The sequence below is a fragment of the Poecilia reticulata genome, chromosome 9, assembly GCF_904066995.2.
Source record: "Poecilia reticulata chromosome 9, P_reticulata-male-v2, whole genome shotgun sequence".
Lineage (NCBI taxonomy): Eukaryota > Metazoa > Chordata > Actinopteri > Cyprinodontiformes > Poeciliidae > Poecilia > Poecilia reticulata.
In genome coordinates, this window is record NC_088838.1 from 22986858 (window position 1) to 23012315 (window position 25458).

The following is a 25458-nucleotide window of genomic DNA, read 5'->3' on the forward strand; positions in this document are numbered from 1 at the left end:
CAAAATCAGTGAGTGTGGCGACTGTTCACCTGCCAGGTTACCGTCATACTCATTACAGCTGCAGCAGTACAGCGCTGGGCTCAGATCTGCACGCCAGTGGCATGCTATGATTTGTAATGACAATATTAAGAAGCCATATGCTTCTTTCAACATTTCATCTTATTGGCTGAAACCAGTAACTAAAAGTGTGTGGATAGCTAATACAGCCCAGTGTGCTAATCAGCTGTGAGATTCCTTCACGCCATGCAACAGCCTAGATGTATTATCTAAACAAGTCAAATTCAAACACAGAGTTTAACATTTGTGACCTCTGAAACTGCTATTTAAAGCATAGGATGGCTTCTTCATTATTTTAAGCAGTATATAAAAAAAACTATAAATTTGTGGGTAATATCTTTTTTTCTTTGTTTCTGCTCATGCAATGTGTTCCTAGATTTCTTGTAGCATGTCATATATTAGCTTCAGCATTACTTTAAAGGAGGATTGAATAACTAGTGATCAGACAAAAACTTTGCAATCTCATTCCTTTTACACTGATGGTCAGCTTAGGCTGCAGTTTAGGGACTGGCAGGGAGTAATCCAAGGTCATCGGATTTGAAACGTATTCAGACAAAGCAGGGTGTTTGACAAAAAGATTGTCCTTTCCGCATCTCTGTCTTTTGTATTTATGTTTGATAATTTTAAATTTTAAAACAAGCGGCATATAATCACTTGTGCTGGTACAATCATTCTTAGACAGTCAGACTATATCATAAATTGTTATCTGCAGCTAAAATCCTGAGTTAGCCATTTGCCATAACTTGTGCAGATGTCTGCAGCAAAGGACAAAATGCTCAAATGGAAAGGAAATTGAGGGAAAGATTGGAGAGGGAAAAAAATTGAACACTGAACCGGCATGTTTCCATTTTAACTAAGCAGTGAGAGTGCCTTTCCCACAACCATGCATCAAGCCAGTTAAGAGGTTAGGCCTGGCAAGTCATTACTGTCAGAGCTAATGTAGAGAGATGAGGAGAGAGACCGAGGAGGTAAGCACTCACTAATGAATGAACACACTGTTAAGTTCAACAATTACACGCCCATGTAAATGTAAGGATCACACACTATTACAAGCCCCTGGTTGCTGAGCATCCAATCCCAAACTGCATTTGCAAAGACAGAAAAATTCAAAGCAGGTACTTGAGACTTTTAAGTATTTGTTTTACGTAACAAATTAAGTAAGGCTCCTTCCTCCCTCCTCCCTTAAAGTAGATGCTGCAAGTAGAATGTGTATTTTGACGGAAAAGTCTCACTAGAAGTTTGGTAACCTGTCTTTTAGTTGCACGTGAGTAAATGTAGCCATTCTGTCATTTGCAGTCTCCGGAAGACAGATTTAGCTAAGCGTAGAGCAATCCTCCAAAAAAAAAAAAAGTTTTTTTTAATCAGCCTTGATGAGCTTCTCTGTCTTTAAGCATTTCCACAGGATGATGCTGCCATCACAATCTTTCACAAAGGGGATGATGTTTTCAGTGATGCATTTTTTTTTTAAATCTGTTAATACTGTGACATACTTTAAACTGTGGTGCACTAAAACTCTGCAGAATTTAAAAACTGACTTTCATCCACAGGAGTTTGTTCTGTGAGTAGAAAATGAAATCACACCCTTTGGTTAAATAAAGTTAGGCCTCATAAACTATTGGAGCAATAATTGAAAGAAACATAAGCAATAGATCATTCTCTGGATTATGAATCATATATTGGATTTAAAAGATTTGCTTTCATTTATTGTTTAGACATGCTGCATTCATTATCTACTCTATTATTATCTGGCAAACAAAAGGCCAAACTCTTATCTTAAAATAACCCTGCAGCTTGATAGTGTGGCCAAATTTGGATTAAAACATATTTATATTGCATGTCTGATGTTTCAGGAAATAGTTTTGATATTTGCATCAGAGCGGGGGCTAATTAGGGATAATTATGAAAGTAGGACAGAAAGTCGGTTGCTTGTCCAAAATAAGTATGAATAAGTATATATGTACACAAGTATTTAAAAAAAAATAAGTTGTTAAAGTGTCATTGCTGTCAGTGCGAACTTTACACAAAAGAAAGAATTTCTTGATGCAGATACAAGTTTCAAGCCAGTTTAAAAATATTGAGTTTTTATTACAATTAGAAACAAAACCCTGCCAGATTAGTCCAGAAACCTAAGCAAGCATTCAAATCAGTTAAGTTCCTTGATTACTTTGCTGTGCAGCAATGTCAATAAATTTTAGGACATGTCAAAAAATTTTATGGAATGACAACTGTAGCTCTCACACTATGTACACCATACAGGTGCAAAACTGTTTCTGCATTTAATCACCGTTTCTCAAATGTCTCTGCAAAGACTTAATGACTTTTCTGAAACGCATACAGATGATCTGCACTGATAATCCACTCAAATTGACATACCAAGATAAAACTCAGAGTTCATGTATCCATGTCTTGGAAGCGAGGCAGAGTTCGATTTTTGTCTGAACTCGAACGCTCAAAGTGAATTTGGAGCAACTTTCACCCTTTTTTTTTTTTTTGTCGGTGCACCACAGAGCGCAATCTGCCAGGCTTTTTCCGCAACCTTTTAGGCTGATTTTAATTCTCTGAACTACAAAGCCCCACAGTAGGGGTTTAGATCTCCATGATGCATTACAAAAGGTAAACTGCCAGTCATCCTGCCTGGGAGGATCAGAAAAACCCAATTGCATGACTCTGGCAGTGTTACGTCCACCAAACTCATTTGGTGGGCCAACATAAGAGGAGACCACACAAGGATTGCCTCACTTGTAACAAACTGATAATTTATTTATTATACTAAAGAAATAAAACCGGAAAAGGAATATCTGGAATAAGAAACTGAAGTCAGGTTAATCAAAAACTCACGACTAACCAAAGTAAACCATACAATACAACCCAAACCAAATGAGGATCTTAGGAGGGAGAAAGAATGTTGCATGTGTGGCAGCAGGCAGTAATCAAGCCAACCACAAACACCTGCAGAAGATCTCACTCCAAACCCTTGGAGGGAAGTCAGCAGAGAGACACTGCGGGCTGTAACAAACAGAAATTCAATTCAACCTCATTAACACAAAACGGGTAAGAGCATGATGATCAGTCTTACAATTCTGTATGGTCCAAAATGTACAAGCTCCAAAGGCAGAGGCTATAGATGGATAAGCAAGCTAGCAAACAGCTACACAGACATTTGGTGACTAAAAAAATTATGTATTTGTCAAAGGTATCAGGATTTATGACTCAAGGTTTTTCAGTTCATTTATTTTTATGTTAAAGTAAAGATTAAATATTGTAACTTTTACAATACCACTTTAAAAATCATTTAAATTAAATCAGGGACAGGATGGGGTGGGGTGCAAAATGGTTGACTGCTCTCTAAAACTGACTGTTCTTAAGAGCTGTTTACACAGAGTTTGTTCTCTTCAGTGGCTAATCATAATAGTAATAAATTTTATCCATATGTATTAATGCCCTGCATTGACCAAAGTGCTATAGAGGATAAAACAAATGCACTGCACAATAAAACAGGGCTACTTAAAAGACAACCACAGTCAAAAAAGGTAAAAATAAATATAAAAATGGTAAAAGTTAAACATCAAATCCCTTTTCAGTAAATATGTCTTAAGTTTGGGTTTGCACAGAACCAGGTCGGAAATGGCACACACAACTTGAAGGGAATATTATTGTGTTACATTCTGTTGGGCCTGCAACAGAAAAAGACTGGTCCCCTCATTGTTTGCACTTTGAGCGAGGCACCTCCAGTAAATACTGACCAGCAGACAGTAAAGTTATACTGGGCTGGTGGATTTTCAAAAGTTCACAAATTATACATTTCTTGCGAGCTTTTCCTCCTGCTGCTGCTGTTTCTGTTCAGGACTGAAATGGTCTAAAGGGAAATCAGGTTCAGAAGCTATTATTAAGCCTACCACATCTGACGGTATAGCAGCAACATTATTCGAAAGAATGCCATAAATCTTCTCTTTAATAGAAGCAGTTTTATTTGAAAAGAAGCTCATAAAGTCATCACTGCTGATGGTAAAAAGAAAAAAATACGTGACCCAAGAGAGATATAACTTTGTCATGCTGGCTTTAGAGATCAAGAGACGTCTGGAGATGTTCTCAAGATATAGTTGAAGATGTCTGAAGAGATTTCTTAGGGTTACCAGTCGGCTTAATGATTAAGTTAAATTTCCCAGTTGAAGGAGAACATTTTCTTCCTGGCTTTAATTAATTAGGCTTTACCAGAAAGGCAAAATCGTTGAATCTGTATGTTCTGAGGCTCTGGTCTAAGTCACCGTGATGATGACAATATCAGCTGAACATTTAGCAGCTGGGATTGTTTGTTTGCACATCATACGAGATGAAAGGTGAAAATACTTAAATATGTAAAATCTTCAGGAGTGTATGAATATAGTGTTGCAGTGTTTATTCTCTGAGCAGTCCACAGTTTTTTGTATTTTTCCACCTTTGCAGCTTTTGTCCAGACAATGTTGCAGGCAAGGCTTGTAAAATTGACAATGCAATAAAACGCCACACAAAAATAAAATCCTGCTTTGACGTATCGAAATATTGCAGTGCCGTATTCTGATTACCCAACACGAAACAACTCTCAAGACGAACACATTAACCCTTTATTTAAATAAGAGCAGCAAACGGTTTAATCCCAGTTAAGCCAACCGAAAATCTCCGGAACACATATTTATGACACGTCAACCCTTACAAGACGATGCTTTTAAATGGAAAAAGATGCAAGGTAATTCTTTTCAAACAAACAGAACAAACCCACATGGTCTAATCAGTCCCAGCGGTCCTGCACAAGCTCGTTTAACCTCAGGGGGCCTCACTTACTCAGCTTCGTCACCGTTAGGAAGGATTTTAGCAGTAGACCGTGGACCACCAACACAGACAACCACTCTCCTGGCAGGCTCAGCTGTCCACCAATCAGGGCTGTTTACCACCGTCTTGCATCATGATGTCATTCTGGCTCCCCATGCCAAACTAATAACCACCATGCAGACCATGGAATGTGCATTTGTGTCTGTGTGTGAAGAATTCCACATGTCAGAATAAAGTGCTGTTCCTAATGTGACCACAGCTGAAATGAGGCACGGTGAAACACACTCTGTGCAGCAAAAGGTCAGCCGGCAATGAAGGGCTTCCTTTTTTGCCTTTAGTCCTTCTTTGCCTGCTTTATAAAATCAGCAGTCTCTTATCAGAGCTCTGAAAGTAATCAGGTTGCAGGAACGTAGGGAGAGGAGAGAAATGAAGACTGACAGTGAGCAGGCAGACTAAGATTAAAGTAAAACAAAAGACTACAACTTTTTTTTTCATATCCATTCTTTTAAAGAAAAAAAGTTGCGTTATTTATGTTTCTCCCTTGAATGATTCTTACATTTGATTCAAGAAATAATACTTTTAAAAAGTCATACATTATTAAATTCCTGCATTTAATCATAAAGCTTGCCACAAATACTGCATTGGCCTCCTGCATAGAATGCCTAAAACTGAAATTTTCCTTTTTTAAAAAAAAAATTACTTTCACTTTTAAATCAATACTTGATGCTCATCAAATTTCTAATATTTTACCTGAGAAGCAAGGCTCCACTGCAATTAGCAGTGAATGAGATGAGATGAAACCCACTCAGTTTCTTTTATGCATATTAGAATTGTTAGGTACACACAGTTTTAAACCTTTACAAAATGAAAGTACAGCTTTTCCAATCCATACTTTTTCTTTCTAAAATAGTTTGTCTTAAGCACGCAGTCGTTTCAAGAAATGTCTTTATTAATTTAAAAAAGAAGTACAGAAAACGTTCCAGTAGCAGAGGCAGGCATGTTTTGCGGTAAGCCAATCACGGAACGAGCAAAATTTTAGAAATTTGTGCTTGGAGCATCTGACATGATTAGATACTATAGTTAAGTTAGGTGAGCCTTGAGCGCTGGAAATACAGGTCTTGAATTGGCAAGAAACCTGCAGAATCTGAGATGTCAGCAGATTGGTGGCTGCATTGACCAAAGGGGTCAGCATTTCTGTCACATGTGCATCTCCATCGGCTGACACGGGTGACCACTGCTCCATTTTTTGCCATTATAATTTTCAAATAGTTGTGTACAAAAATATCCAATAAATGTAAACATCTCAATGTTATTAAGTTAGAACTTCTAAGAAATCTAACAAAATATGTTTGCCAAACATCAAATAATTTTAAAAGAATTAAAATATGTTTTATGAGGGGAACTCAATAATCTTGGGGAGGAAGGAACTGTCCCAGTTCACAACACAGAACCAATATTAAAAATACATATTAAAAAAGCACGCAGGGTGTTTGACATAAATTAAAGATGTACGAACATTTTTAATTTTACACAAAAACGCTCTACTGTCTATCAAACTTAAAGAAAAAAACTTTCTGTGTAGCTCTTTAGTTTGGTAACACTTAAGAGTGGGCCATTAAGGGCTTTTCAAAAACCATACATCATTATTCTTAAACACAATAAAACTAACAAGAAGAATTTTAAAGTTTAAGTGACAATAAAACAGAATTAGTCCAAAAATAATTCACTGGCTCATATCTGGCGGAAGCAGAGGCAAGAGAGAGGAGAGTGGGGTGAGATAGCCCAGTTGGTGCTCCATCCATCATCTGTTTAGATTGTGTGCCAGCTTGAAAACTGGGAACATACACTGATTAATATTCTTTGCAGGGTAGAGGGGCTCATAGTGATGTTGGATGAATTAGCCAGCTTTCCCTCTGAGATCCTCAGATTTAGCATGCTACCAAGCAGCTGAGCCAGTTTTAAGTACCTCAAAATCTGGATTGCTCTGCAGAGGTCCTTCACCGCATTGGACTGTAATGGTGCAGAAGTCTTTGTTCGTATTTGCTGTCTAAACATGCATTATGAGGTTAATGACTTGTCGCCTTGAGCGCTGGAAATGCAGGTCTCGAATTTGCAAGAAACCTGCAGAATCTGAGATGTCAGCAGATTGGTGGCTACATTGACCAAAGGGGTCAGCATTTCTGTCACATGTGCATCTCCATCGGCTGCCACGGGTGACCACTGCTCAGCAGAAATGTCACTCTCTCTCCCTCTCTGAAAACGGCGCCGCATGCTGTCTCACTTTACTCCCTGTAACACCTCACAGAAATTTCTTCATTTCTCTCTGTTTCAGTTTTCTCTTGTGAAAACACACACTCGCACATCGGGGTCCAAAATCCTACGCATACAGTGCAGCAAGGCAGCAACCCGCCAAGCAGTGATGGAAGACCTTGGGTGTTAGCCTTGGCGTCAGCAGGTAAAATTTGTTTGCCTTGGAACATGAACTTGTAATATTGTGACACCCAGGTGCTCACAGCAGGTCAAAATGTCTCTTGCATTTCACAATTGTGTAAACATGCCTTTCAAGGGGATTTTTAGACACCTGTGCTGAGTTTCACTGTAGGAACTTTGAGTGGTTGACCTTTTTGGCCAAATTACTTAAAAAATAAACAACAAGTGAGCAAAAATAGGTAGAAATTGTACAGGGACATGATGTAATTTTTTATGAAAACAGAAAAATCATTCATTACATAGTGAAGTGACTAATGATGCATCTAGCTTTTCACATGGCAATACATGTAAGCAGGATTGCACCCCAAAAATGAAAATTGCAAGTAGCAGGTAACACTGACAGAGATCTAACTGTTGTTGAAAATAAGTTGATGTGCGTTTTAGGGGTTCCTGTACTTCATCACACCTTCTAAGCGTTGAAGTTGGACTGTCACCTGTTGTAATGACTCACCTTGCTAAATACGCTGATATTAAGTGAATGAGAGAGGAGATGCCATGTTCAAATACATGGATAGAATAGACACTTAGCACATTAAAAGGCATTTATATTGTTTTTCCCACATTTTCTTTTTCATAGATCTTGAGGCATAAGATGACTAATTTTATTTTCATGTTTCTTTTTTATTTTTAGGAGAAATGCAGTATCTCAGAGACTGACGTCCTAGAAACTTAAAGGTGCACCTGTAATTTGCCACAGTGGTAAGTGATTATATGCGACAGAAAAACTTACTCAGAAGGCTAAAATTCTGACAAGAGTTTCAATTAAATATTGCAATTTCTTCTCTAGATATGAACAACACTACTTTTGACTATAGCTGTTAATTTTTTTTCCAAGCAATTGATTCACCAGAAGTTTCCACATTGGCTAGCTGTGCAATGGTTCTGTAGTACTTGGTAGCAGTGAATGGAAGCAGCTAAAAATGTCCCAAGGAATGGTCAAAGGCCTGAAATTTTGTATCACAAAATATGGTTGTGATGGTGCAAAATGTAAAATCTTCAAGAAAGATGATTATATGTTACTGTAACTGAGCAAAGTTGTAATGGTAAAGTGAAGGTTTGGTCATCATATGTCCTTTGTCATATGCCTCCTACATAACAAATTTATTAACATAAAGACAGCTTTTCTTTTTTCATAGCTTTAGTACTGATAATTAGTGGTGATAAACATGATGAAAAGTGAATGAATACAAACTATTCTTAATGTATATTTTGATATATACATTTCTGATAGAACTTTTTCCTATCAGAAATATTATATAAAAATATACAATATTTTTTGGTTTTCATGGTTCAGAGTTCGGAAGCCTTATGATCCCTTGTAATATCTAATCTGTCTGTGATGTGCTGAACTTGCTTTTTCATTGATTTGTAGGCATCTGATAATTATATCTATTTCCATGCCAGAAGGTGAGAAATATGTAAAAAAGCCTGAGAGAAAGAAACTGTGCAAAAAGCTGCTCTTAAAGCAGGAAAGTCACTCTGGTTGTCCAAAAATGAATGTAGTATTAGCAAAGATGCAGCTGAAGTGTGAGGTACCAAGGTGGTAGTGAAAGGAGAAATGTAGTCTGGGATCAGTAACCTGGAGACTTAACATACCGGTCCACTGCCCAGGGAGGTAAAAGTGTAACATGAAATGCCCAGTCTACCTATAATTTGTCACAGTGGTGAATGACTACCCGTGACCAAAACTGTAATTCAGAAATCGACATTTCTGGCAAGATTATCAACTATTCATTGTAATTTCTTCTCTAGTTCTTATGTCAACATATGATGGGATCAAACTGACAACCCTTCATTTTCAGCTGAGCCAAAATCCTGTTTCTTACTAGCATGCTGAGACTATAAGAAAGATGATCTTTCTTCTTTGCAAAGATTCTGAGATTCAAAAACATAATCCCAGTTGAAACCATGGTTTAAAAAAAAAATTCTTATAAGACTGCTACAATTTCTTGTCAAAGCATGGCATGAAATATATTGTGTCCTCATCATTCAGCCTGGGGTTGTTACTTTCCTTGAAACCCATCCATCTATCCATCCATCCATTTTCTGTACACCCTTTTCCCTTAGTGGGGTCGGGAAGGGTGCCAGTGCCTGTCCAGCTATCGTTCCAGGCGAGAGGCATAGTACACCCTGGACAGGTCGCCAGTCTGTCGCAGGGCAACACAGAGACACATCGAACCCAGAACCTTCTTGCTGCAAGGCAACAGCTCTACCAACTTTGCCACTGTGGAGCCTTTCCTTGAAACAGACTTTCCAATTGTTTCTTAAACCTGGGGCATACAAGTTTTCAATAGAGGGAGTATAATTGGTGGGTGAGGAGAAATCTGCCTCTTTCACCTTTTCATTTTTTATGAACCTCACTCATTTTTCTTGCATCACAAGAACTTTGAAGAAAATAAGAGTGCTCAGTCCACAATTCTACTGTGCTGCCAATGCCCATTAAACACCTTTGTGTTGTAAATATTTTTTTATTTAGAGTACAAGTCACTTGCTCTCTGTGGCGTGAGATAACGCTTCATTATCCTTTTCTCTTTCAGAGGATGTGGATTCAAGGACTTTTCTTGCATCTTAAAAGTGAGCTTTTAAGAAATGCATATGCTTTTTAGACAATGGATAGGCTGACTGTGATTTATTTATGTTTCATAGTTTCTCAATGTCAGTTTTTTGGGGGTCTCTAAATATGGTAGTATTCACTCTTTATACTGGAAATTAAAGTGTGTAGTAGATCCTAACTCATTCTCTGACACTTCTAAAAGCTTTCAGCTCTCAGGTCCCATTCACATTAAATACCGTACAAGATTGATAGGGACATTACAAGTTCCATGACAAGCTTTTAGCAGTCATTTCAACCCCCCCTAATTGTTTTGGTAGTCAGCTTTTCACCCATGTCGCAAATGCAGCTCACCATGTTCCAAGCATCGCCCAAGAACATACAAGAAAGCTGGCGAGCAGTATAAAACTATGCCATCTCTTCTATAAGCTCTCCAAATCTCGTTTCTTTATCTGTGCTTTACAAATGGACTCCTTTAGCTGCAGTGAAATAGTTTTCAGCTAGTTTCCAGCTTCACATTTATTTCCTTTTTGATGTCTGTATAATATTTATTGCCTGCTACTGGAAAGGGTCAAGAATGCCAGATATTATAACACGGTATGTTGGGGTAGAAAATTGCTGATGACAAAAGTCTGGTTGCACTGCAGTAAAGAGTCTTATGTGCCAAACGTAATGCTATGTTTCTCTGTCTGACTTATTTTTAAAGCTAGGATTAGAAGGGTAACATTACAGTTTCCTAACAAACAAGATTCTAAAATTCCGCACGACTTCACAAAACAACACACAACCATTTTTCTTGATGGCATTTTCTGAGCAAGACATTTGACCTTCTGTAACATAGCACAGACATAGTAGTTCTAAAAGCTGTTAAATCTTCGATATATAAGCAAACACTATGTAAAACAGCCTAACACAACATGCAAAGTGAGCCTTCAGACAGGTTACATGCTGAGGTGACTAACACAAGAAGATTTGTGGTTTCAATGAAAGAGCATTCTGTTGAACAGGAAAGTAAAAGTTGATTAAAGACTTAAGTTTTTTTTTTCTTTAATAAAGCAAGAGACCAACAGGCTCTGATCACTGTGTTATTACTGCAAGATGTAAGATTTGACTAAACCTTGATCACAATGCCTCAGAGGATCCGGGCACATCCCCTCGAGTTTATTTGTTCCAGAAGCTTTAAATTGAAAGAGGAAGCAAGGCATCTCCTGCTGTGGGGGGTGTGTTGAGGAAGTGAGCGTATCTTATGAAGACGAGACTGAAGCATTGCTTTCCTCTCCATGTTTGTCTCCTTCCCCTGCAGCTGTTTGTCTTCCTTATTGTCTCTCCACCTGCTTGGTGCTGGGCACATTAGGCCAGCCTGCTAGCCTGTTGCTTTTCTTCTTGGACTGACTTTTTATTTGTTCCCGTCTCTTTCAGGAAAAAACAAAAAACGGTATAGTCACAGCTATAAATAAGCTACAATTTAAAGAAGGGAAGATCAATAGTTGAACATTAGGCTTTTCATTTGGAGTCTTACAAGGCCACCCTCTCTGAACTGCCCTGAGAAAACGGACATACTGCTGATTCATGGAGTGCCATGCTCTGTACGTGTTAATGTTTGTGTGATAATTTCAGAGTTAATCCATGATACTTGTGTTTCTGTCCTTCATGAACTGTACATCTGTTAGAACATCATCAGACTTTATAGCAATTGTGGAAGCCTTAAAAGCCAGAGGAAGAGTTATCTTATCAGAAATACTCACTTTAGATGCAAATTCTGACCTACAGTTTTCAGTCTTTCATAAATGCGGCATCCCCTACATTGCTTCTGGAAACGTGGCTTTCTTTCAGTAATGTCTTTTTCTTTATTCCAGCTTTTTTCCATAGAGTTTTGATGGCCATAATGTTGTTTGTAAACTTGCATAATATCAGGAAACAATGTTTGATGGTAAAACACTACTGCTGAAACCTGCAAAAAGGATATTGATTATAGTTAACTCTCATTTTCCCAGTCTTCAGTCCGTGAGCTTTAGCATTGCATAGCATTTCAGCAACGACACATATACATCAGCTGGATGGCTTAAGACAAGGAAGTCCACAGTGCGACTCGGGGACCATTTGTGGGCCTTGGGCTACAATTCAAAAATGACACAAATTTGGCACATCCAGCACAGGTACTTGATCCAGATGGAGACCTTTTATTTATCAGGCTAAAATTGTTTCTGACTTGTTGTAATAAGTAGTGCCGTGTTTTTCCAAAGGCCTTTTACTGAAAAGCTGACTTCGCTGCACCCGAGTCAGCTTTTCTTTGAGTTATTAGACATGACTATAGCATCCGTTTTGAAAAACATCCCGTTTTTATAGCTGGGAATAAATTTGTTCAATCGAACCCAAAATAATCTGAAAACGAAATTTATTTCGTTTAATACAGCACATGTGCAAATTTCTTTTTATGTTTTGGGTCTACGATGAATAATCAGAACCCTTTCTTGCAAAAAAAAGTACTTTTTTTTTTTCTTGGGTTTTATTTTTTTAATAATTTTTAAATTTCTTGGTCTGTCAGTACTTTTGACTTGACCATATGATAACAAATTTCGTCATCATGTGTCCTGTGTGATATTCTCATATTCTGATGGTGCTGCAGGTTTCATGCATAATAAATTCAAAATAGACTTTTGTTTTTATATTTTTTATTTTTTTTTATAATTATTTAGAAAGTAAAAATATAAAAGATGAATTAATAAAAATGATCCCTATTACATATTTTGATAGGACTTTCTCCCATGTGTAACCACTGCAGGCTGTTAAAGGGACATTTCTTTTTGTCTTCATGCTTCTGAGTTTCAGAAGGCTCATTATCCCTTGTAAAATCTAATCTGTCTGTTAAAAGGCTGTAAAAAGATCAAAAATGACAAGCAGGCATTGCTTCTTGATTCACTGGATCATCATCCAGCCATTCCATTTTCTGATTCATTGATAAATTTGATGGTATCATATCCAGTAATGGGCCCAAATCATTTGCAGGCTTTTTCTGTAATGTAAGAATTATTGTCTTCATGGGACAATTTACTCGCCTTGTAACGGGGTAATTTATAAGCAAAGATTCAAAAGTCACACCCAAAAAATGTCTGTCTTTAGACATGGATCATCGGTTGTGCTTCACATTTCGTCAAGGGCATTAGGAAAGGATGCAATCACACAGGCAGGAAATTCACTCTGAAATGAGTTATAACCTGCAGTGCACTATAAATCATACCCTCTTAACTCTGCACTCCTTGTTTTCCACGTACACACCCAAGCGCTGCAGCAGACATGAGTGCGTGAGCAGGCTTAAGGGTGGTCGGGTGCATGGAAGCAATACCGTTCACATTTGTGCACAAGGTCTCTCTAGTATTGTTTGTCAAAAGTGCAAAACGCTGGGTCGGAGCAAAGATTATAGTAAACTTTTTCACAGATTAAAGTAATTGTTAACATGCCATACCTCGGTTTTCCATTGACGTTTGCAGACTATTTGAAACGGCTGCAAGAAAGTCAATTTTAGTCAAACCACTAAAAGACTGATCAGTGTTTAGAGCCAAAAACACATCTGCATTGCCACTCATCTGAAGTACATGCCGAATGGCTTTTTGAAAAAAGTTGGCAAACAGTTCTTTCATTAAATCAAGAAAAATAAATTGCTTCTACCATACCATATCTCCCATTTCCCCCTCTGTCTGCCTGGTGTCGGCTGCGTACAGAGTGTTTTGTGGCATTTCTTTGTAATGATAGAGAATTTTGCAACATCCATTTATGATGGTGGTGACGGTAATTGTTTTTCTCTGCTCATATCATGATCATTATTATCACTCCTGTCATTTATACCAACTATGAATATAAATAAGATTGCTACACTCTGGTCCTAATTGGAAAACCATCCTTGTGGCCGAGACTGAAGAACCGGTTACACGGGGTGGGGGTAGTGCTGATGAATGGGGGTAAAAATGATGTCGGCAGTTGTGCTGAAGTTTAGAATTTTTACATCAGTGTTATTTTTCATGCAACAGTGAAATGCAGCCCCATTTAGGTAATCCAATAAAAATGAATTAGTAAAACTTCTGTTTTTTCAGTGTGTGAAAGGGGGCCTATTGAGACAAATTTATTCAGGCTCATTGACGGAGCAGATGTCTGAGAACTAAGACTCGCTGTGTATGAATTTGTTGTTTAATGCTGTTGGGCTTTAATTTTCTTTGTTGTAATTTGAGTATTTTTGCTTGTGCTATTTTTCTTAAAGGTTTCTTGGTCAGGACATGATTTTATGGTATTCTTTTTACTTTAGGTATTAATATTACAACATCTGGGATTTTAGTTCTCACCAGAAGAGGCTGCTTATTAACTGACTGGCCAGCAATTTCTAAATATTCATTTTCTGTATGGTTTAGATGCATTTTCATTTTGTAGTTAAGTGAGTTGAAAGCCAAAACGACATATTGGCTTGCAATATATACTGGTTAGCAAAATAATCCAAATTGATCTGATTTTAGTGCAACTATTTTTAAATTTTGAAACACTTGGTAATTATGCAGAGTAATCAAGTTGTTTGTGCAGTAAGAGGTCTTTTCTTGGCTTTTTGTTTTTTTCTTTCTTTCTGTAACTTCTAATTTGTTAAAATATATATTTCAAACCTGGTAATGGAAAGTGAATATAGATTTAGAAATATGACACATAATGCATGTCTTAATGAAAACTTTATGTGAAGTCCATTATTAGTCTTTATTAACATTTTTGTCCTTATTTCACTAACTACTGCATATGAAATGTCCCTGCTGAGAAGCTTGATCTTACTTTACAGTTTGATTTCTGAAATTCCATGCTTCATAAACCCTACAATTTATATGCAATTTGTCATAATGAAAGATTATTTATGTGAGCTCTGATCTCAAACAGATGGCATGCTCGAGAAAAATAGTGTGTAATTTGTAGCAAATTGGTACATCCTTTCAAAACCAGTAATGTGTTTTTTAAACTTCATGAGACTGATAAAACACCTCAACTATGTTAGAATTTGAGCTCAGTTCTTACTTTGACCCCTTAAGGGTCACTTATACTTCACAGCACCAAATAAATATCTGTCTTGGAGCTTAAAATTAACTTTAAGTGGAAACGAGGTGGCCACAAAGCTATGGAAATTTCTTGTCTGCGAGTGTAATAGACGTACACTTGCAGCAAAAATCTTTCAACACCATTGAAATCGAGGCTGAATAATTTTATGGGAAATAGTTGCTTTAAATTGTGGCAAGATTTATGTGAGCTTGCAATAAACTTAATTACACAAGACCATAGAACTGTTACAAGGATTTTATCCAAATTCTATATAGAATCTCAGTTCCAACGACTACAACATTCTCAATATTATTCAAGCCTTTGAAAATAACTTTTCATATACTATTCATATTATGTTCTCCCTGCTAGTGTCAGAAGCTTGTTACAATGAATCACATTGCAGCAGGTAACGGCAAACTGCTGCTATACTAAAAAACTACAAGAAATGTTCATCATTAAGAGAGTGACTAATTTAAAAACTGCAGTTTTCATTAAAAAGGGTTGTTTTTAGTTCAATTTATAGAAATCACTTGTAATATTATTTGTGCTGAGCTATTTAAGCTATTCTTTGTTTATTGGAAACATCTGCAAGTTTTTGCCAAACAAAACCAAATTTGCAGTGGAGGTCGACAAACCTCAAGAGCAACTGCACATACAAGGGCAAATATACTTATATTCTCAAACCTACGACTGTGTCCTTATAAAGTAAAGCTAGATATATGCCTACAAAGGGCATAGTGCAATCAGTGTTTTAACAGCTTGACACACAACACACATAATCAACAATAGCAACATCCAGGCTTCGTATAAATCTATAATCACATGCACCACTGTGTTTTATGAGTCATATCCAGGTCCAGTGTGCTGCACAGCAAGCACCTTTATTTCCCCGGGAACAAAATATTCTGGCTTTTATTTGGACTTTAACGAGGCACGACAACAAATTACATTTTATTACAGAAACAGAACCCAGACATCTTTGGAAAATTTAGCCTAGTGAGCCTTTTTGTTTTTGCCAGCGGGCACTGGATGCGAGATGAATGTGGTGATCACAAATGCTGTTAAAGCAAGAAAGCTAATTACTGATATTCATGGTCCTCAATTTACAAGGCTTAACGGGGTCATTGCAGAAGATGGGAGCTGCAGAAGCAGACGTGCCCGGGCTTCCCACCGGGCCTGCAGCATATGTGTTATTAATATGATCATTATTTGTAGTCGGGAGTAGTTTTTCGCTGTTTGTTCTCTTAAAAGCACTTTACTTTTTAATGGAGCACATAAGGAAAAGTAGTATTACACTGTAGATTAACATTCCCCTTTCATTTGTTAAGAAATGAACTGTACCAATTAATATCCAGTGACATAAACTTTGGTTTTTCCAGCCAATATAGCTCGATAGAAATATTAACTACTAATTAACTTAATAGCTGTGTTGATGGAAACACATTGACTGTCATTATCCCTCACTTGGGACATATCAATGACACAGCGGGCCATTTCACAGCAGCGCTGTCGGGATTTTAAAACTGCCCTCTGGCAACCTTCTGATAAAAACCCCTTGGTCTTAAAAATTCACTCTGTTAGAGTTAATGTAAATTATACCAGTCACTGAGAGGACAGAAGGGCCTCAGCTGATTAGGTAAGGTAATAACTTGTACATATTTTTGTATTATCACATGAGCTAGAGGGAAACACAAATAGTGCATTCTTCAACTCGAGTTCCCTGTCTCATAGTTCATATATCACCAAACTGTGGCATGTCAGACATCAATGGCTGTTTTTTTTTTCCCAGATGGAAACTTCTTCTCAAGGAAGTGAGCAACTACGGTGGCTTGGCAGTAACACACCAGACATTAGAGTCCGGTCACGTCTTCATCCAAACCTCCACACAAAAGACATGATCTTTCTTCCAGATGTAGAGCAACAATGAAAAGCCCAACACCAGATAAGGGTCAAAGAAAGGGAGGTCTCATTGATCAATTCCAGACTAGAAGTGGCTGCCTGGTTCAGGGAGCATCTCATTATCTGTGATGCAAAACAGCTGAAAACACAGCGCACTCTCACCTTTAGGGTCAGCGTGGTAAATGACCATGAAAGCCCCTGAAAACAGCTGATGTTCACGCAGTCGATGGTGATCTCACGCTTGACTAGTACGCACGGCCTTGCAAAAAATATCTACATTTTGTCATGTTCCGAACACAAACTTTGCTTCGTCACAGCTTCTGTGAGAACAAAAGGTACTTTAAAATAACAATAGATAGTTTTTATATTTTTAGAAATCAAAGTCTGAAAATTTTGGTTATGGCATTTGATCTCTTGCTCTGAAAATTGTAAATAAAATTCAGTGTAAATTTCTATGGAAGACTGCCTGGAACAAAGCCAGAACTGACAGAAAACAATGAAAAAAAAATCTGAGTTTGCAGCAAATCATGAGCAGAGTAGATGTATGAAACAAGATGCTCTGGTCAGATGACGCACAAGTTGAATGTTTTGGTTCTATTCAAAACATTGTTTTTTGGAAAATCAATGCTGCTCATTTCAACAAACCATCCCACTCTGAGACATGGTGCCATTGAACACAGATACAAATAGTTCAATTGGAGAGTTTGTTTCTGCCTTGATTTTTTTTTTTTGTCTTGAAAGACACAATAAATAGAAATCTACACATATAGAAGTTGGATGTGCTTTTTAAATGTAACATCTCTGAAAAATGTTTATATTGAGAAATTTTTAGATAAAAAAAACTTCTTGAAGGAAAACGGTTTGCATCAGCTTTAGGTTTCAGGCTCTAATTATTAAACAGATTCACCTATGAGAGCTGGATTGATCTAAAGCAGGGGTCCCCAAACTTTTTCCTGAGAGGGCCACATAACTTTTCCCTTCTCTGGTGGGGGGCCGGAGTCAGTTTGCAACAGAATAAGTGTGACGATTGCTGGACTGCCTAAATGTAAAAATATATTGTTTTCCAGAAAGCACAATCAAATAACCCTCTCTGGGTTCTTCACAGAAAAAAATCCAGGAAGGATTATAATCCGTATTTTCCTAACTATCAGCCGCACCGGACTATAAACCACAACCCCAAAGTTTTTTTTAAACCAGTAAACATGCACATATAAGCCTCAGATATCTCTGCCGCTCCAAGTTTTCCACAACGATGCAGCAGAGGGGGGCGGACACCCAACATTTGAGTCATAACAGGTCAATTGAATATCACATTTATTAGGGTTGAAAAAGAAAAAGTTGCCAAGTTTAGATTTAACTGAACTGATTACGGTCGTTTCCGTACGGTAACTAACAGTAAAAGTGCTGATCCTTCGTGTTGCTACTAGCATGTGCTAAATGAAAATGGGCGCCTTCTTCTTCTTTAGATTTCAAGACCAGCTTGCATTCATTATTGTTGCACTACTGCCATCTACTGGATCCTAATATCTATACCTCAAATTCTCATAATGATCCCAGTATTATTTTAAAAACTGTTAAATAGCATTTCCCCTCAATGCTATTTAACTGATCAACAACATTCTCAAATTTCAATTCCCTATTAAAACCTAATTCCGTTTTAATGGGCGCTTTCTTTTATTTTCAAAGATTCACTTTGTAATGGTCTCGCTATCGTGTCTTGTACCAAAACTAATAAGCCAAACTCCTTTCACATGAGTCTGGATTAATTAGTTCTTCCTTTATTTCCATGTAGAATGGAGTGAAACTGTCAAAACACAAACAACTCAGGATGAGTTCAGAGCAGCTTACAGAAGTATTTTATATTCAGATACATAGTACAACTGATACAACGGCTACCTCAGAATGCTATGAGCTGCAATGCTATGTAACGACCTGAGAAATCGTAGCAGCCTGCTAGTTAGCAATGACGTAGCACATAATCAAATCGCCCGCAGGTATTTCCAAAACTAATTCAATAAACAAGTTACATACTATGTTAACATAAAGGCTCATTTTGAAGTATAAGTTGCTACTTACAGGCATTGCTTCGAAGAACTCGACCTGGAATGCGGCGTTCATAACAGACACGTGTGTTCATCTGCTCTACCGCTGGCAAACACCGTACATAACCGTACATAACATAAAAGTCGAGCAGTTCCCCAAAAGTCCAACAGATGGCAGCAATGCTTCATGCAAAACAAAACATCCACAGTTTACAGGACACACTTCCTGCTAAAGAGCCCCCTGGTGGTTGAAGAAAAATCCACATATAAACCGAAAAATACAATATATGAAAAAAAAATCTGAACGCTCTCTGGTATTGTTCAGGGGGCCGGACCAAATGTGGAGGCGGGCCGGATCCGGCCCGCGGGCTGTAGTTTGGGGACCCCTGATCTAAAGTTATAAATGCCAGTTTTGGGACAAACAAGTTGTAGCATGCTTTCTGATGAAACCAAGTTAACTAGTTAAGCCCAGGGGGAAAGAGATGAATTAATATTTGCTTAATTGCAAAGAGGCTTCTCAATGAAATAGTACTTAGTCCTGCCATATCAGCAACAAGATCACTGTCATATATTTTTCATCACATTGTGAACTCCATGATCCTCTGACATGCTTGATCAGAAGAGCAGCAAAATGGGTCATAGTCACTCTGCAAGAGCAGCAGAGATCTAATGGCCTGGTGGGAGAAACTTGTAAAAGGACAGCTGTTAATTATGCACCTCAGTCTGCTGGCCCATTGGAAGAGTGTCGAGAAGCCTGTGTGCAAGACCATGAAGGAGATGCACCACAAATATGACCCTCACATTTCTCAAATATTTCAATCATCTCTGTCTGAACACAGCAGTTCTGTGAAAGAGTTGAAACTGTTTAACTGTAATATAAGCATATTTGTGTATAAGAATGGGCTGGTAAAGGTCCAGACCTAAATGTGATGAGACTTGAAGGCTTGAGTGTTTTTGAATGGTAATGGGCAGATTGCAGTCTCTAGATGCAACAAAGCTTTCAGAGTCGTAGCCCTGAATGACTTGCAGCTGTAATTGCAGTGAAAGGTGATTATACAAAGTAGTCTATTGACTGAGGTGAGCTGTATACAAAGATGCTTATCTCTGCAGCATATAAAACTCCTATTGTAACACGAGGTACAGTTTGTTTTCCTGCTGCCTATTCCGTTTTTCTTTTCAGTTTCCTATAGCCTAAACGCTTTTGGTTGGTGGAATTATTGTCTTTTGTAGATTTGTTCCATGGATTACTGTAGCATGGAAAAACTAAACGACACATAAATCCCAAGCATATGAACTAGATTTAAGACTGCTGGATTCCTGTTGTTAGAAGTCATGTATGGGATACATAATAAAATAAACACACATTAAATTGTAGAACCAAATTTACTTCCCGACTTTAACTAATGACGCAAAATAGACCACCTAAAAAAATAAAATAAAAAATTAAAATGCATGCAATAACTTGGTCTCATGAAACAGAAAAAGAGTCATTAGGACCATATGTGGCGTCTCTCTTTTGTTTTGAGAAGCCGAACGGGACAAGGGGGGGTGTGGGGGGGGAAGCAGAACGACTCAGAAAGGGAGGTCCTCTGCATGTTAAAAACAAAAAACACTAATTCCTCTTGGGGGAGCCAAAATGTGGTGGAACTACATCAGCCCCTCTCTCCTTCGTCTCCAGCAGGATTCACTGATCACCCATCCTCCTCCTCTTTAGATAAATTCTGATGTCAGTAAAAAGGCGCTCCTTTTAACTCAATCCGCCGTCCACGAGGGAATGTGAGCGCCGTTAAGAGGTCAGCGCCACAAGCTGCCATTCCTGTCACCTCAAATGACAATGGATGACACTAATAGCAGGAGGAACCATAAAACTTTATCAGATTAGAAGCACAATGAAAGCATGACATATTACTACCGGCTAAAGACCACAGTGGGAAAAGTCAAAGATAGCATTTTGCTCGAGTTTTACTGCTGTTTTATTGCCTCCTCTTGTTTATCCTTCAGAGGCATTCTCTGGGCTTCACTCTTCCCTGTCTTGTGTTTATTCCTCTGTTTTCCCATAGCTTTGTTTTGTAAGCATGATTACTTTGAAATGAACATGCTGACGTGCTCTCCTATTGGTTTGCATTTTTCTTCCAGTGTGTAAGCTGCCATCCAGGGGAAAATAAATGGCAACCCCCCTCTCCAGCAATCATGTGTGTTTGATAAAAATCTTCCTGGTCTCTCTTCATTTGTCGGCAGCCGCTAAGCAGCTCCAGCTCTGCCTTCAGCTGTCTTCCATTTTATCGTGCAGGCCGTAATCAAAGCCAGATGGGCCTGGACACACACACACACACACACACACACACGCACACGCACACACACACACACACAGTGGCGTTTCTTGCATGAATGGAGCCCTGAGCAAAACGGATACCTACTCCCCCCACAAAGTCTAATCTGAAGAAAAAAAAAACTATAACGGGAAGTATTCGTCTCACATGGTGAGATGAGACCAAAATTAACATTTTTGCCCTAAATGTGCTTTTTTTCTGAATACATCATTCCTGTAGTGAAACATGGTAGCAATGTAATGGTGTTGGGATAGAGAGTGAGAAAGAGATTATAAACTAACTGTGTTCTTAAAGGGGCCAACTGGAGAAACACTAGTATCACTTTTTGCTAGAGATGCAAAAAGGCAGAAAAGCACAAGAGAAACCATTATTTCTACCTTCTGGTGTAATTCCCTCCCCCACTCCATGCCACCCTTGGCAAAAAAAAACAAAAAAAAAAACGCTACGAGTACACCTCTGGTCCACACATGCAGGCCTACAAATGAGAGTGCACACACTTTACACACAAGTAACTGAGGAAACTCTAATATGCTGTGGTCTGTCTGTTTTGCCTTCAGAAGCAGCTTTCTGAGGGCAACACTGCCATTGAGATCATTTTTGTATGTTTGTAAAACTTTGTGGACAACATAATTTTTACACTTTACCAACCGAGTCGGACTGTGACAGCAGAATTGTAATACAGTTCTGCAAAAACTGTTCAAAGAAAAACTGCATCAGCATGTAGCTTTGTCCCCGTGTGAATTACCGGATTATTTTCAAGAGGTCTGCCTGTGGGGTGTGAATGTAGTTCTCCGAGAGTATGCAGGAGGTCATACATTACAAAATGAAGTTAAAATTACTGCGGTATGTAAGGACTGGGGCGGAGGGGAGAGTCTGAAGTGGAGGAAAAACGTGTTTTCTATTTAGAATAATGGATGTTGGGTATTTTAGAATATTAACATAGTTGGTCATGATTAGACAAGCTAAATTAACGTGCCAGGCTTCAACTAGTGAAATGCTCACAGAGCTTATTAAGACACATTTAGGGTAGACCATTTGCAAAATCTCACTTTTCTTATTTTACATTTTTTTCCCCTCCTGTATATTTTCTGGAAAGAATTTTGCAACCATTAAACATACCATGCCTGCATGTTTTCACAAATTCAGAGACCCAAATAGGGATCGGGGAAAGCAACAGATTGTTATCTTTCCTTCTGGAGACGGGTCTGAGCAGCGCTGCACACGAGCCTGCACACACACACACACACACACACACACACTTGCGTTGAGATGAACGACAGGCCCATTCAGACCCTGGAAGAACACAAACAGAAAACAGAACTTGAGAGGTTTTCAGGGTTATACCATGACTGCACAGAAGGTGTAACATGAGTAGCACAGTAGGTGTTCAGGAGGAGCGCTTTTGAGCTGCAAGTCACATGTGCTATGGAAGAAGAGTCCAATTCATATTCACTGCAGCTCATTCAGAAAAGGAACACACAAGCACTTTTCAACGTATGGGGTTTGTAGCAAAGAAAATATGTGCATCAGATCATGTCACAAATGTGTTTTTAAGGCATGTACAGATCAGATTTTTTACTGGCTATTGCTGTCTGGTTCACTTTGAGGTCTGACCAGGGAATGCGTAGTTTCTTTCTAAACTCAAACACATGCAAAGTAATCTGTTCAAACTCGTAAAAATCTTTACTATATAATATAGTCATAAAATGTGCAAACTTTGGCTGATGGTCCCTTATCAAATGTCTGCTTTATTCAAAATACAATAAATCAAGCGCATAGTTGTTGTTGTGTTAACGGGCCATAAAAAGAGTGAGCTTTCAGCTTTGATACTTTGATACACTAATACATATGAGCTCATTTCTGATTTCAGTTACATGTTTTTGATTTGTACAGACATATGGTCTTTTAGCAATTAGGAAAAGTTACTAGTATTTTACCATTAAATTTATTTTATTTCTATTTTTGTTGCACTATTTCTTTTAGCTTAAAATAATTCAATTTATATTCAATGCTGCATTTTTTCATTGTCATCTTAGGTTAATCAGTGATTTGAATGTATGCATATTCAGTTTTATTCAATGTCATTTATTTTTTTCCCCTCTTTAATTTATTGCACTCTTTAGCAATCTTATCCACATTTAGAGTGTAATAGTTTTTAGTATGTGTATGTCCACCTTCTCCCGCTTAACACAGCTGCATTTACTCAGTCAACCAAACCAACATCACTTCTACGACAACATAATCTGGTATATTTTAGATTCTTTCCCCTGGGTTTTATTAGCTTATTTATGTTTTAATATGATGTGTCAGAATAATATTTTTATTGATTTAATTATTATTTAATATTATGGCTGCAATTATTCTGACTTTTTAAATCTCTTCATATTGAACATGCATACAGGCACACACACACACACCTTTTTAATGTGAGTTTAGCATTGTGTGTAAGAAACTATTATGAACTTTGTCTTACAAGTTTAAAAAGTCTCTATTTCACCTGGCAATATATTAGGCAAAGCGAGCAATTGATGGAGAAAAAATACTTTTCAAAATTTTAGTCTTGAGCTTTTTAAAGGTATGGTAGTAATCAGAGTAAATACCCCAACTTTCTTAAATTTAAACAACTTTTGCAGATAGTTGCTTTATTGAAAATATCATTTATGAATATATTTGATGGATGTCAAATTCAACTTCAAGTTATTTATTGCTAATTACTTAGTTCAGTTAATTTCATGTGATTTGACCAGCAATGAAATTTAAAAATAAATCCATGATGCATTTTTCTAGTTTCTTGCATAATTGTTGAACTGAGTCGTGCTCCAAGAGACGGTAGTGAATGTCTGTCTCATAAAGCCACTTGATCTCCTTCTTCAATAATGCCTTGTTCTCAAGCAGAAAGTCAAAGACAGCTGGCCTAAAATATTTATAGCTACATAAATTGTTGCATCCAAAGATGCATCATTTATTTATTTAGTGCTGAGTTTCATTGTTTGTTCAAGACATGAAGAAAAAAACATGTCATACATGTTTTGTTTTTTTTTTACAGCAAAAATTATTTATTTGCATTGGGGGTTGCTTTATATATTTTGTTACTCGTGAGGCTTTATAATACTAAGATTTTTTATTTATTTTTTTTATCCTCTGATGTACTTAAACTCGTGGAGCATTTCAGATGCCAAATAAATACCCATCAACTAATTTAGAGTCACAAGGGGGAGAGGAAAAATCTCCCCTGACAGGATGGGAGGAGGTTTTTGAGTAATGATATTAACACATGTTGGAGAGGAGGAGCGGGCACCTGGGAAATCTCTTTGAACATCACTTAGGAACATTTACATTGATTTATAGGGACACATAAGTACAATCTTTCGTTAATAATAGAGGGAAAGATGAAGGATTTAATGAAAGTGCTTTGCTTGGACACAAAGCAGATACGCATGAATGTTTGCTTGTGTTGCTGTGTATGTGTGTTTGTGTTTGGATGAAAAGAGTCTCCATGCGCGTTCCTGTTCCAATTCACACACACATTAATGGCTCAATTGTAAGACCCCAGATGTGGGCCTGGGCTAAAATTGTTTGCTTAAGCTTTGACTTCACTGGGTTGAAGAAGCTGTTTCCCTTTTTCACAACATTAATCTTTTGGAGAATATCTTTCTCCTCAGATCCTTTTCTCACAAGTCAGATCTACGTGTCTGTCTTGTTGTTTGAACAGCTCTGTCGCTCTGATTTGGCGAACGGCAAACTACTCCAGGAAACTTCTCTGAAAAATGTTCAACATTTTTTATTTCAACTAAGTAAATGAGGAAAAAGAAAATTTTACCCATATCACATAATTAAATTGTTTTAATCATACCTTCAGTTAAATTCATGTAATGTTTGCATGTATCAAAATGTTATTTTATGTTCTAAATCAAGAATATTACGTCACTTACATTATAGTGCAATATAGTGCAAAGCGCACATATTTACCACAAGTTTCAGCAGTTTTCAGTAAATAATTTTGATTACCTAAATTTTTGTAATGAATTATGCTTAATTTAAAAACATATGTCCTAATGTATCCAATAATATAAATTATTCAGATGTTTTTTTTAAGGTTATTTGTGGTATACCACAATGTTCTATGGTAGGTTGCAAACTTTTTATTTTCTACATAAATAGTATTTTTGATGCATCAAGAATTGAATCAATGTTTTTTCTTTTGTTCATAAAACTTTATTAT

The 25458-nt window shown here is 37.5% G+C and overlaps 1 long non-coding RNA gene across 1 annotated transcript; it reads left to right on the top strand.

Annotated features, from left to right (window-relative positions):
- The first annotated feature begins 2569 nt into the window (after positions 1-2569).
- Positions 2570-20392, top strand: LOC103470134 (uncharacterized). The gene is made up of 4 exons (XR_534456.2): positions 2570-3108; positions 7196-7318; positions 7985-8052; positions 16755-20392. It is a non-coding gene; the product is annotated as an uncharacterized LOC103470134 (long non-coding RNA).
- Positions 20393-25458: the final 5066 nt, after the last annotated feature.